Source organism: Micromys minutus (assembly GCF_963924665.1).
Source record: "Micromys minutus genome assembly, chromosome: 16".
In the NCBI taxonomy this organism is placed as follows: Eukaryota; Metazoa; Chordata; class Mammalia; order Rodentia; family Muridae; genus Micromys; species Micromys minutus.
The window spans coordinates 31,430,264-31,440,352 of NC_137985.1; the positions used below are offsets into that span (position 1 = coordinate 31,430,264).

Below are 10,089 nucleotides of genomic sequence, written 5' to 3' on the forward strand. Positions count from 1 at the left end.
ATTTGAACACACTGACTGTTCTGCTTCATGGTCCAGAATGTGGTCAGGCTAAGGTTGGCTCTGGAGCTGCTACTTTTTTCTGCTTGGGTTCTAAGGAAAGTGTGCATTTTCTACACAAACCAGTTATGATGCATTGTACCAAGTGAGAAATCAGACCAAAAAGTTCCCCAGAATCTACCGTGCACAGAAGGGAACATCTACTTCTGGCCACCTGAGACAGACAGAGGGACTGAGTAATTCTAATCCAGGCTGTCCCCACCCCACCCCCTGTCACCCTGACAGTCTAGCTGAGAACGGAGCTCGGTGACCTGGAGAGTGTCGGGTTTCACCCCTCCCCCCCTCCCTACACAGCTAAGAACCTCCTCTCAGTTTGCCTTCTCTGAGAAGGGGCTGGTTGAGGCCACTCCGCCCTGATTACTTCACCTTCTGGGGCCCACTCTCGCCTCCTCTGGCTAACAAATGGTGGGCACCTTGTCTCTCTGTCCTGTGTCTGTGTCCCCCTACATCTATTTTCCTTCCCAACAAGGAGCTGTGAGTGCCTGGCCTGCCCACGTGCCAGTGACCTGCAAAGTGACCTTATCCCAGGGAAGGGAAAAGGAAGAAGCTGAAAAAACAAAAACAAAAACAAACAAACAACAACAAAAAAAAAACACCTATTGCCTCTTGTTCCGAAGAAATGTGGGAGAGAAGAACCAGGACTGTACCATTCTTCTGTATCTGGCATAGTCCTGTGTGGCCCTCCTCCACCCACCACTCCATCGTCCCCCAGGTTACCGAGAAGAAACAGAATTAAAGAGCCTAAGCAAGCGCTTAAGAACCATGCAGGTGAACAGCAGAGTGAGGCTCTAAATGCACTTGTCTGATGGTAAGGCCTCTGCAAAACCCTGCCTGCCAAGTTCCAGCATCCTCTGGTTGATTGTTACTGCTGGGCCGGGGACTGGGCCAGGCACACCAGTGGCACTCTAAGTGTGTGCTGCCTCTACCCAGGAAGGCAGGATAAGGGCTCATGATGGATTCTACAGGAATCTCGGCCAACTACCTGCTCTTTCTACCCTGCTCCTCCAACTCCCAATTTAGGCCCAGGACATAAGCTTCCTCCCAAGGCCAAGTGGAGAACGGCTGGATTTCTGAGCCAGAGATTGGAGGCCTCATACACTAAACACAATCATTAGCCCTTAATGAAGTGAAGTAAGTATTGGGAGCCTCCTTGGTGCTCTGTGACTTACACCTTCTTGGCCCCTTTCTGGCCCATCTGCATCTGCCCCTCTCCCAGCACAACCTCTCTTTGTTCCCCCCTAGAATGAGCTGGACAGAAACTGGCCACAATCCTACTAGGCAGAGAACAGTTACATCTCCCCCTCCCCAGCCCACTCCCCTCCCAACCCTGTCTGAAGCCTCCAGAGTCTGCCCAGGGCCCCAGGGCCAGCTGTTTTTCTCCACATTCCAGCCAAAAATAATACAAGAACCAGGCTGTTTGATGGAGACTTAATCTAATCTTCATTGCTTCAGTTTTAAAATATCCTGCTTGGTTTAGGGTTTCTTCTTACACACGGGGATGTGTTTTTAGTGAGATAGGTCTTAACAGCCACGGCCCTTCTTGTAATTAGAAACCCAGGCAGGCAAGGAAGACCTAGGGATAGGTGTCCCAAGTCAAACATATCTCCCCCACACCCCTGTACCCTGTTTTATCAAACTCTTCCCTACACCCATGGAACACTATGAACTGCCTGATGTTCCCTCATGCCTGGGGTCTCTAGAAGAGGTCTGGGAGAAGGACTTGGCCCTCAGCTGCCACAGCTTCTGCCTCTATCTTGGGTCTCATCCCCACCCCACCCCCCATCTTCTCACTCTCAATCAAAATGAAGGACAAAATGTGACCTGAAACCAGACCAGCTGTAAAGGGTGTGTGGAGGAAAAGCTTACCCACAAGGAATCTCCAGTAGAGTCAGAGAGAATTTAAAAAGAGCATCCATTCTACTGAAATCATGCCATATCAGAGCTCAGTCGATTTTAAACTCAGATACTGGAACTGAAGGAGTCTGCAACCAAGTGTGAGCTTTTGAAGAAGTGGCGGGTGTAACTTGGGCTTTCTCCCCTAGAATCTACTTTGATCTGCCAGAATGGAGACTTGGAAGTAAGGTCCAGGCTGTGGCTCATTCCAGATCAGCACCCATCCCTCCCCCACACCCCAGCAGGACCAGATGTTGCACACCAATCCGGACTGGGCCCTTATTCCCCTGTAATATAAAAAGGCAGAGCCTGTGTTTCTGATATGTCCGAGTTAGTGTACATCGGAGGCATGATTTCCAGAGGGAACTCACTAGGGGGGGGTGCGGGGAGGGGGGAGAAGCCGCCTGGTTCTCCTAATTCAGTCATAACAGCCCCTCTTGGCAAAGCGGGTGCTATGTGAAATCACAGTAGAGTTTTCAGACTCAAAGATGTAAGGGTGGAGCCGTGCCCTTTCACAAAAGTCTAGAAACTCTTCACACGCTGCGAGGAAGGCTAGGAAGGAAGCCCGGGAGAGGCTTGCTGCTAGGAATCCTGTCTCCGTATTCCTTACTATTCACAGTGCACTCTGTGCTTGACTCGTGCCCATCCTTCCTCACGCTTTGCAGCCTAAAAGGGTACAGCATGTGCTACATTCCACTCAACAGATGAAGAAACCAAAGCCTGGCAGCTGGGGGACCCGCCGGAGCCATAGAGCCAGGCCCTCAAATTCCAGCCCAAATACTAGCTCAGCATGCTGACCCGCCAGCCCTGATTACCACCCACCACTTCCTTCCTGTCTTCTTCCCCACCGTCAGGTATTAGTTTTAATTAAATTAGCAGAGCCCCATTGCAACCATCCTGGCCAGGCTGCCTGGGTAGAACCCAGCGAGTGAAGCTCCTCCCTCTAAATTCTGCTTCTCCATAGCATTCAATTTTCAATAAGTCATGGGTCTATATGAAATGTCTTATACAAATCGTGGTGTATTGGTTAGATTTGAGATGTGTGATGATTTCAATTTCCACACCACTTCTTCTGCCTCTCCTCCATGTACCCTCTCTATCCTGGGGTCTGCATTTTATGTGATCCAGACACTTTGCTCCTCTCACATGCTGTCACCTCCAACAACTGCGTCATATATATAGATATGCATCTATATATGCATCAACATGTATAACATATATATAATATATGTATGCATATATATACATATATATTACAGACTTGGTGCTACACAGCAGAGGATAAAGGAAAACTCATAACAGCACTACTTACTCACCTCCAATTAATTTTTAAAATGTGCTGTATATTAAGTAAATTAGAAACAAAATTGAAGGTTGCATTTCTGAAAGGTGAGGTGGGGGTATAAATAAATACCAAGGAAATTTTGCAACATGTTGAGAGCCTATAAATTTTATTGGTTGTTTCTTCAATAATAAAAAAAAAAACACACACACACACAGTATTATTAAGCTTCTAACATTTAAAAATCTAATTTGCCCTGCTCTGTGGCTGTTTATATTGCCCAGTGAGTTCAGTAAGGGCAAGGAAATCAGGTTGATTCTGATCGCTCACTCTGCTTCAGTTCCTAAATGGCGCTAATAGAGACCCCCCTTTTAAATCCAGCCTTCTGCTTTCTAGGCATGCCGTGGTCTCTAATGAGTTACAGCCCAGGGTTGAGGATAGACATGGCAGAAAGAAATTTAACACACACTCTGGTGTACCTATAAACTTTAAGGCCGAGAGAGGGAAAGTGTGTTTCTAGTTAAGTCAGAACTCCATGAATTCAGGATTCTCCACTCACAAGACAGTAATTCTCCGTATTTCATCACTGACTTACTTCAATGTGTTTATGCAATTTATTGCTACTGAACTTCCAGGCAACTGGTGTAGAGTTAATGAAACCCAGCTTGGAGAAGCTTTGAGCTTTGAACAAGTAACCACAGTTTAAATGGTTATGACATGCGGTCAAAGCCACAGGCAGGTCCCACTGCAGTTTCCGTGTCAGTCAAAAATTGTCATCTCACCTTTTGTGCCAAATAGATTGAAAGGGGGCGAGGCGGGGGGATAGCCCGCTGAAAAACAGCCTGCCTTGTTCTTCCTCGGGTTCCCAGCCTCTAAAACCCATCCGTCTTGCTGATTGCAAGGCAAGGCCCCTCCCCCAGGGCACAAGTAAATATTTTAGTCTGAGTTAGTTACCGCTTTAAAATCCTGAAACCCAGTTTGTGTTGTTGAATTGAGGAGGGTCAGGCTTTATATAAAACGGTGTCTGTGGTGGGGGTGGGGGGGCGTGCCAGGGAGGCACTGAGCAACCCTTAAAGCTAGCTAGCTTCTGTGAAAACCCAGAGGCCACTGGAGGATACACAACTGAAACTGGATGGGGGAGAAGTTAACTTATCTTTCTGTCTTTTATTAATCCTCATTTTCAAGTGGTGTCCTTTACCCCCATCCCTACCCCCAACTCTGGTCATGTGGGAACCCCAGCAAGCTCCCTCATGGGCCCATTTTCGAAGAGTAAAGGGGAGGTACTGGATTTGTCGCTGCCGCACAATAAAAAGACCCCTTTGAAAGCCGCACTTTCATTAACTTAAAGCAATCTATAGACTTAAAAGCACAGAGCAGTAAACTCCTAGAAAGGATCATAAAACAGCCAGTCTCGAGTTGGGTACACTTCGCTGCGATTTGCACGAGGCATTTTACTGTGGTTGTTGCTAGGCCCATCTCCCTCGAGTAACCCCCTGGCCCTCGTTCCCTGCAGATCCTCTTTCTCTAGGCTTTCATGCTTTTCAATCTCACAAAAGGGAGGCGGTGACCGAGGAGTCTCGGTGGGGTCACGGCTCCCTCCCCTGTTCAGCTCTGGGCCGGAGAAGAGCGCGCAGGAATTCCAAGTCTGGAAAACAACAGCTCCGTCGTGGTAGCGGTCGCCGCCCCCGGCCGCGGTGGCCATTCTGCGGTTTCTGAGGACTGGCTGGCTTTCTCAATCCACGGCGCGAGCGTGCAGAGAAAATCAACACACACACACACACACACACACACACACACACACACACACCTACCTCCTCCCCTCAATGCACTCTTTATCTAAATGACCAGAGTGTAACACCCTCCAACCCTTCCCCCCTCTGCTTTTTCCCTCTTTCGGACCCTCCACACTCCACCCACTGTTGAGCTAGGCCCGAGCCTTAAGGGAGCAGTTTCAGTATGAGATATGAGTCCTCAAATAAGAGGCACCCCACACTTACCCACAGACATACACACACGCAGACACTTGCACCAAGGTCCAGGGGCCACGGGAAGGTCAAAAGGCAAAGTGAGAGGGGGCAAAGGGGCTAGAGTTTGAGATAACACCATGTTGCTTTTGAACACCATCATTTCTCAGATTTGGGTGTGTGTGTTGGGGGGGGGGTGGCGGATGTTTAAATCTGCTTAAGCGTGTTAAGTTGGATTCTACTAGTTGACGAGCATTTGAATTCCAGAAAGCCAGCAGCCTCGAGAAGTCCCAAGATAACATATGTGAGGGTAAGAAACCCCCCGAACTTCCTCCTCCCTCTAGGGCAGAACCTTGCGGGTATGGGCCGGCCTGTGTGCTCTCCGACAGTGCCTAGGATGAAGCAAGCATCGCTTGCGGGTAAACAGGCGGCAGTTCCGAAGAGGACTCCCGAGTTCGGGAGTATCTTTCCCTCGGCAGCAGCCACGATACCTCAAGCCCCAGTGGCACCTCTCTACCAGCGGCCCCCTTGCCTGCGTCGCCGACCGCTATCCCGGCGGGCCACCAGCGACCACCCCGCCACGCTGAGGCCGCAGACCGCAAGTGACTCCCGGAGCCTGCTGAGTCTGCAGGGCCAGCTCTTCGGGCCCCACTCGGACCCGGATGATGCTACCCGGTCACTTTGTACTGAATCCCCTTATTTTTGTCTCCCTTCCAGAGTCTTTCTTCTAGGATTCAGCCCTGTGCACCCAGATCCTCTCATCCTCAACATTTGCTTTAGAAGCAGCAGACATTGGGGCTCGCTCACCACCGCTGGTATCAACTACTTTTCTTGCCTACGTAAAAGCTTTTCCTCCCGCACGCTGTCAGGACTCGGACGCGCAATTCTCCCCACATTTCAATAGCCTGATCCCAACTCTCAGTTCTTAAAAAAAAGTCACCCACTCCGGAGTCAAGCCTCGGATGTAACCAGGGCCCCGGCGCCTACCTCCAGCCCTATGTCTTTGCCCGCGTGTAAACTACACAGCCGCCCTTCCGTCCCAATTCTGAAAACAGCCTGATTCCTGCAACCCAAACTCTAGCCTGCTCCGAAGCCCAGCCCTCCTTTAAGGGCTGATCCGCATCCTCCTCCCATCCCCAACCCGCGTCTTCCGACCGCGCGGGAACCCCGACTGCCCTGTGAAGGACTCTCCAGACAGCGCGGCCCACTGCGCTCGTTTCTTCCTTGGCTTTAAGGAGCCAGCCTAACCCAAAGAAACAGAAACTTCGCGCGGCACATTCAGGACCCTGCCCCCATCCCCTTCGGCTTTCTGCTCCGGGCGCTTTCCGTGCCCACCCCTCTTTTAACGAATTTATCTTCTAGCTCTTAGCCAAGGACCCCTTCCCCTCCCCAAAGACCCAACAATACGCAGAAAGCCCGTGACCCTGCAGATTCTCCTCCTACTCCTAGTTAGAGTCCCTGAGCGTCGCCCCTCGGGTTCTGGTTTCTCTGACACCCCCTACCCCATACACACACGCATGTCCCCCTGTCTCCACTGATCCTCCTGTAAACCTTTACTCTCCCTGCCTCCCCAGGCCCGGCAGGACGCGGTAGACACTGATTGACTCCGGCCACCCGGCCCCAGGCTAGGGCTGCTCCCGCTTCCAACCACTCGAAGGCAGCTCGGGGCCGGTGACACCGAGGAAGCGCCAGCCACGGGACTCTTAGAGCCCCGGAAAGGAGAACCCGAAGCCCGCCCGCAGTTCCCAGCCTCGCCCCCACCGAGCGTCCAGCCAGGAGCCGCCTGCGCGGGGACTCCGGCCGACGCACTCGTCCCTGGGCTCGAGTCCGGGAAGGTCCGGGCGCACTGATCTCAGCCCGCCCGCTACAGGCTCTGGGGCTGCTGCGCTCTGAGTCCGCTGCCCAGCTGCTCGCCACCGCAGACAATGCACGCCCGGCCCCGGGCCCGAGGGGAGCGGGGCGAGGCGGCGGCAGCGCGGCGGGCACGGAGCTGCGCACCGGCCGGGTCCGGGAGCTGGTGGGCCGCGCGCTTCTCGCCGCCTCCTCGCCCGGCCTCGCCTCCCCTCGCGCGGCTTCGCTCCGCGCTCTCCCGGCGCTTCCCCAGCTTCTCTCTGCACGCTCCCGCCGTCCCTCTCTGCTCCCTGCCTCCCTCCTCCCTGCTGCCTCCCTCTCTCTCCTCCCTGCTGCCTCCCTCTCTCCCTCTCTCCTCCTTGCCCTGTCGCAATGAATAATACTCTGGCTTGGGGACTGGAATAAAACACACGCGCTCTGAGGCAGCCGCCCGCAGCAGCAGCCGCCGCCGCTGCGCCGCCGCCGCCGCCTGCAAAAGCGTCTCTGACATGGAAATGAATGACAGCTTACCTGATGCCAATCTTCATCAGACTGACACCGGCGTGACAACACAGCCTATACTTCCCAGCACTGCTCGGGACGTCAGCGGCACAGGGACCCGCCCCCCGGACTCCCTCCCCCCCCCTCCCCGCGCGCACACCTCCCCTCTCCCCACTCCCCCTTTCTCTCCCCCCCCCCATCGCCCCCACCCACTCCTGGCCCCGGCCGCTTCCCAGGCAAAGAGCTGCTAGAGTGTCTCCCTCTACTGGAGGCTCGGCTCAGACATCAGGCCTGCTTGCTGAGGCAGGCGTCCAGACCTGGGGTTGCCTGACAGAGGTAATGCAGTGGATCCCAGAAATTCAGACACACCCCTACCCTCCTCATCCCCCCCGCCCCGTGTCCTCCTTAGCGATCAACTGGTGCAGAGTTCCAAGACACCAGGTGCTGAAGAGTTTGAGAGGAGGTGAAATTTTCTGTGGACCTCAAGAGAACCCCAAGAAAATAGGAATCTTCAAACTGGCAAGAAACCTTCCCTCCATCACACCCCCACCCCATTCCTGCCCGGCTGGCCTCATTTTTTATGATTGCATTTGAATAATTCTCATTACCTTGGCCCCAGCAAAGGTGCTCAGGTGGTTAGTTATCCCTGGTCTCAAGAGCTTTTTTTCTTCCTGCTTTAGGCTTCCTCTGACTCTTGGTTCATCCGAGGGGTGATGGGGTGGTTCAGGGGCGAGATAACAAGGGAAGGGGCCTTATCAGAAGCTATCCCTTGGCAAATGTCAGGCAAGTGCTTGGAAGCCACTGCTGTTTCATTCTTAAAACGGTGTGTCCCAGGGCCTGGGGCACAGTAAGGTTAGGGGCAGTAGTGTCTCAGCTTGGGCTTGCTGGGGTGATCCAATCTGCTCCAGACACTAAACAGGCTCTTCACCCAAGTCACTTCTACAGTGAGAGCCAAAGCAAGCCAGTGCGGTCATGCAGGTCTCCACTGAATCAACAAAGATGACTCTCCTAAGTGCCAACTATAGGCTCAGCCACCCTGGATACAGACTGATTCAGCTTCTACGCAGAGGACCAGAAAATCCCTTCTGTCTCTCTTTGAGGAGTTGTTTTAGCCCCGGGCAGGTGGCAATAGATTCTGTAACCCTCACACCAGGCAAGGAGCCTTGGATGAAGCCTAGACGGAGTCACTTATAGAAAGAATCAAGGAAAGCTAAGAGGGAAACCAGACAGCCAGGTTCCCAGAAAAGAATCTAACCCGAGAATGTGGAAGCCGTCCTTTGCTTCATTCTAAGACTCTGGGTCACTCCTCCCCTGCCTCAGATTCTGGTGAAAATGAGAACTACTAGATCCAGAGGCTCAGAGAAGTCTGCATCACATTCCAGATGTGTTCTTTACCCAGGTCCTGCCAGCAGCTCCACATAAACCTTCGATGTTCCTGGGGGGTGGGAGGGAACCTTTCACCTAGAGATCCACTGCTACAGATGGCGTTGAAACACCTTCCCATAGAACCCCCAAAGATTCTAGGTAGACTTATGTCACCCCAACCTCTGGCCTGCGGTCAAAGACTATGGCTGCTGACAGCGTAATTGCTAGGATATATTTCACATTGTATAATAAGATAATAATAATTAATCCACTTGCCCTTTTTATGTAGTACAGAAACATCAGGCTCACTAACCCAGAGGCTGGAGGTCAGCCTGCCATAAAGTCTCGGAGAAAAATGTGGTGCTTAGATTGTGAGAGGAGAGATCCCTTTGCCCCTGCCCAGAACCTGTGGGGAAGGGGTTGCTTGTTTTTTGGAGAGTTGCTGGTGAGTTGTGAGAGCCAATAGAATCCGATGGAGAATCGGGCTGAAGGTAAATACTTAGCTCCATCAGAGAAGTGCCAGTGAGCCTGCTACAGACAAAGGCCATATACTACCCACTCATATTTATCCCAATTCTTGCCTTCTAAACTCCAGTTCTGATGTCAACTTGTTCTTTAAGATATCAGACCCTGGTCCGGAGAGATGGCTCAACAGTTACTGGCTGCTCTTCCAGAGGTCCTGAGTTCAAGTCCCAGCAACCACATGGTGGCTCACAACCATCTGTAATGAGATCTGGTGCCCTCTTCTGGTGTGTCTGAAGATAGTCACAGTGTACTCATATAAATAAAAATTAATATAAAATGTAAAAAAGGCATCAGACCCACGGACATCAACTACTGACTTGGAATCTTTTCAACTAGTACATTAGCCAGTACTATCCTTCTCATACTTTAAAATGCACACTAACTTTTAGTCACTGAAGCTTGCTTTGATTGTTCTTGTAGCTTGCAAAGGCCTAAATAAAAAGAGATGTTCTAACATGTAACCATTCTTCTGATAACTGCTGAAAAGAAATATTTAACCTGGGCCCACTAGAAGGCACGGGTAAGGATAGCAGAGGCCCACATTACAGTTTCCTTCCTCAAGCCACCTTAATTCTTGTAAAGGGAGACAAACTTAATATATAAAGCAGGAGAAAAACAAAAAGCCATCCAGGACTCCAGCTGATAAGCCAGCTAGTGAATGATTAATGAATG

General features: G+C 51.7%; 1 protein-coding gene across 1 annotated transcript in view; it reads right to left on the reverse strand.

The window, feature by feature from the left end:
• Positions 1–7,618, reverse strand: part of PKNOX2 (PBX/knotted 1 homeobox 2) — a 263,021-nt gene extending 255,403 nt beyond the window's left edge. Inside the window, exon 1 of the mRNA XM_080930675.1 lies at positions 7,558–7,618. The gene's annotated coding sequence lies outside the window, so the exon portion shown is untranslated. The remainder of the gene's footprint in view (positions 1–7,557) is intronic.
• Positions 7,619–10,089: the final 2,471 nt, after the last annotated feature.